The 4,313-nt window shown below is 39.8% G+C and overlaps 1 pseudogene; it reads left to right on the top strand.

The window, feature by feature from the left end:
- Window positions 1–820, top strand: LOC114217487 (small ribosomal subunit protein eS1 pseudogene; annotated as a pseudogene).
- Window positions 821–4,313: the final 3,493 nt, after the last annotated feature.

Genomic DNA, 4,313 nt, shown 5'->3' with positions numbered 1-4,313 from the left:
ATGGCTGTGGGCAAGAACAAGCGCCTTACGAAAGGCGGCAAAAAGGGAGCCAAGAAGAAAGTGGTTGATCCATTTTCCAAGAAAGATTGGTATGATGTGAAAGCACCAGCTATGTTCAATATAAGAAATATTGGAAAAACGTTAGTCACAAGAACCCAAGGAACCAAAATCGCATCTGATGACCTCAAGGGTCGTGTTTTTGAAGTGAGCCTTGCTGATTTGCAGAATGATGAAGTTGCGTTTAGAAAATTCAAGCTAATTACTGAGGATGTTCAGGGCAAAAACTGCCTGACTAATTTCCACGGCATGGATCTTACCTGTGACAAAATGTGCTCCACGGTCAAAACATGGCAGACCATGATTGAAGCTCATGTTGATGTCAAGACTACCGATGGTTATTTGCTTCGTCTATTTTGTGTTGGTTTTACTAAAAAATGCAATAATCAGATTTGGAAGACCTCTTACGCTCAGCACCAACAGGTCTGTCAAATTCGGAAAAAGATGATGGAAATCATGACCCGAGAGGTGCAAGTGACTTGAAAGAAGTGGTCAATAAATTGATTCCAGACAGCATCAGAAAAGATATAGAAAAGGCTTGTCAGTCTATTTGTCCACTTCCTGATGTCTTCGTTAGAAAAGTAAAAATGCTGAAGAAGCCCAAGTTTGAATTGGGAAAGCTCATGGAGCTTCATGGTGAAGGTAGTAGTTCTGGAAAAGCTACTGGGGATGAGACCGGTGCTAAAGTTGAACGAGCTGATGGATATGAGCCACCAGTCCAAGAATCTGTTTAAAAGTCAGACATTTAATGGTGACAAATAAAAAAAATCATATTTGTAAAAAAAAAAAAAAAGAATTACTGTGCTAAGAGCTTTACATAGATCTTCTCATTTACTTGTCCTAATAACTCTTATCAGGCTGGTAGTATTTTTATCCCCATGGGATAGACGAACAGACCAGAGCTTGAGAGTCACTAAATAACTTAGCCAAGGTCCCATAGGTGGTGACTGACTGAGCCAGGGGTAGAACTTTCTGATCAGAAATCAACCTCAAGGCTGTTATTCTGTCTTTGTCTGCTACATGCCTATGTCTTGGGATCTCCCTTGTGGGAGATCTTCCAGAATATATGTTTCCATCACTTCAGTCTCAGCTTATTATCTTCAGAAGAACTCGCACAGAGGAATGAATTATTATAAAACACTGTTAGAGCAAAAAAGAGGGTCTGCAGGCTATTTTGGGTGGTCCTTCCTATTTTAATAAAAAACGGGTATCAGGTTTCAGGCCATTATATGCCTTTGTGCTAATTTGCGTGTCTGACAGTGATAACTTGTATTTAGATATTTTCAGATAACCGTAAGTGAGAGACAGGAAGATGGGTCAGATTTTCCCTGAAAGGCACCCGCTCTGAGACTAAGGGTTCCGCCACCATTGTATTTTTATCGGGGGGCAAGAATGGCTTATTGGTCCTTATTTTGTATAGAAGGCGTGTTATCAAACCTTCACTGGTGGTGTAAGGAGATGCTTAAAAACTCTTAGTACTATGTTCCAATGAATCCCTGGGTTTGTGCTAAATGGAATGGTATTTTTGTGTCCAAGGTTTGCAAACACAAAACAGAGAGGAGATGAAACAAATAGAAAAGTATAGAATAGATGGAGTCTAGGAAGGCAGAGGGGAAAAGTAGAGAGAGACACAGGCCTGGAAGCAAATCCATTTGGAGGAGAGAAGCAAAGTCAGGAAAGCGTACCCAGGATCCAGTTCCTAGGAAAAGCAAAATTTGGAGATCCAGTGTCAGCACGCAGCCATGAGCTGCAGAAACAACTGGAGTGATGTGGAGTTGAGACCAGTTGGAAGCCCACGGTTGGGAACTCCATGACAGCGTGTGTTGGTTCTTAGGAGGACATCATCTTTCAAATCAAGAGAGTCAACACCAGATACTATTAGAGTCCAGTTAATTCAACTGTATAAATATTTATCCAGTACCTTTGGTATGAAAAGCACTGTGGTAGTTGTGCACTGTGAGTAGTCAAAAATCTGTCTCAACAGACCTCCTTTCCCTGTCCTCTCTGCAGATTTGCATTGGCAGCATTTAATGCCATCTAGCTGTAAAGACTGGAAAAGCTCAGTGGCTGAGTCCCAATCTGATTAAACATGGTTCGCCCAAAAGCTATAGTTTAGTTACCTAGTTACAGCCTAGATTGGCATCTCCAAGTTCCTAATGATTCCTGGGCCAGCTTCCTACTTCTGGCCTGGAGAACCCTACCTCTTACATGTGTATTAGTTGTAAATTTTTTTCTCTTTTTTAAAAATTGTGGTTAAAAAAACCCACATAACGTTAAATTTATTATCTGAATCATTTTTAAGTGCACAGCTCAGTCACGTTAGGTATATTTACGTTGTTGTGCAACAGATCTCTAGAACTTTCTCATCTTGCAAAACTGAAACTCTATACCCATTAAAACGAATTCCTCCTCCCTCCTCTCTCCAGCACTTGGTCACCGCCTTTCTATTCCCTGTTTCTATGATTTTGATTACGTTAGATACTTCATATGAGTTGAATCACATAGTATTTTTCCTTTTGTGACTGGCTTAGCATAATGTTCTCGAGGGTCATCCGTGTCTTTGCATGTGACAGAATTTTTTCTTTTTTTAAGACTGCGTAATATGTTATTGTGTGTATATACCACGTTTTCTTTATCCATTCATCCATCGATCACACCTCTTGGCTGTTGTGAATGCTGCAATGAACATGGGTGTGGTGCTTATTTTTTAAAAACCCAAAGTACCCCACCTAGAAGTCTAGCAGTCTAGGGAGCGTTGATGGAAACTGAGGCAAAAAGATGCTCAGTAGCAGCTAAGTGTCTCAGGAAGCAGAGCATGTGGGCAGAATTCTTGGCTGCCAGGCCTCACTGCCTGTACATTTCACTTAGAAGAAAGTGTAGCTTTTGGCATGACCCCCTTGGGTTTACAGAAAGACAAACTTGCAACAAAGGGCTGGAATTTTTCTCCAGTGAGTCATGCAGGTCACATAGCTCAGATCTCTAGTGTCCTTATATGTCACCCAGAGATCTTATGGGAGTCATCCTCATCTCCTTCCAACATGGAGACATGTGTGCTTTGTCAAATTCCACAAAGGGAGGCATGCTGCAGCGGAAGAAAGAACACAGATTCTGAACTCTGGACTCCGAGGACACTAATTTTAGTACATTGTTTTTAAACTTGGGAAAATCACTTAAATTCTTTAAATGTCAGCCTTCTCATTTATCAAATGAGGATGATAATGCAGACTACAAATTTTTGGTGAGGATTTAATGAGAGTAATTGTAAATTCTAAAAAAAAGTTATATAAACACTGACTACATTAGTTTTAGTGAATATCAGTATAATAGCATTTGTAGCAAATTTCTGTTTCAACTTGTCGTTTATATGTCATTTCTTTTTATAACTCAGAGGATAGCATGCTTTCTTTATCACATGTCTTTCAGGGTTCTGAAAAGTAGGTTCTCTCCTCTCAAATTGAAATGGAAAAATAGTTGTCTTCCCTGGGGTTTATAGCTACTTTGAATACAGAAATAGTTACTCAAAATTTATCAACTCGTGAAAATGTCTGTGGAGGGTGCCAGAAATTGCTGGTTTTTCCTGGATGTCTATTCCCTCTACTCCTTTAATAACAAGATCTCCTGTTTTTGTTTTTTTTTGTCTGTTTTTTTTTTTTTTTTTTTACCTGGACACATAGCTGCCTAGAATAAAGATCAGTGTTTCTTAGCCTCTTTTGTGGCTAGCTGCGGTTAGGTATGGAGTTTCGGCCAATTGAAGTTGTGTCTGTCTACATATTTTTTAAGCCAAAAAGAAAAAAAAATGTTAATATAGGCAATTAGCCACTTTCAAAATAATTGGAAGAGGGGGTGGCAGGAGGCTGCCATCTGAACTAAGTTCCAGAATATTCTGTCATTGCTGTAGTCTGTCTTGGAGCATGAAGTGGAAGCCAAGGGATCATCCTGGGTCCCTGATGAATCCAGCGTTACCAAATCAGATCCTTGGATCACTTATTTCTAGGCATGTTTTATGTGCAGGAGCAAGTTCTTTCTTGTTCATGCCACTGTTGCCTTGGATTTTCTGTCTTTCGGAATGGAACCAAACTATAACTGATACAAGTTTGATCACAGTCATGATTATTACTCGCATGGTATTTTCAGATACACTACTTAAAAAAAAACAAAACACACCACACATTGTTATCTGTGCCTAGGACATCCTCAAATGCAGAAAGCGTTCAAATGTGGATGTGGCAGATACTGTTGGCCTAACTAAGAAGCAG

The sequence above is a fragment of the Eumetopias jubatus genome, unplaced genomic scaffold (assembly GCF_037043125.1).
Source record: "Eumetopias jubatus isolate StellerSeaLion01/CBP00866 unplaced genomic scaffold, mEumJub1_p1.0 scaffold_2, whole genome shotgun sequence".
In the NCBI taxonomy this organism is placed as follows: Eukaryota; Metazoa; Chordata; class Mammalia; order Carnivora; family Otariidae; genus Eumetopias; species Eumetopias jubatus.
This window is presented reverse-complemented; position numbering and strand designations above follow the sequence as displayed.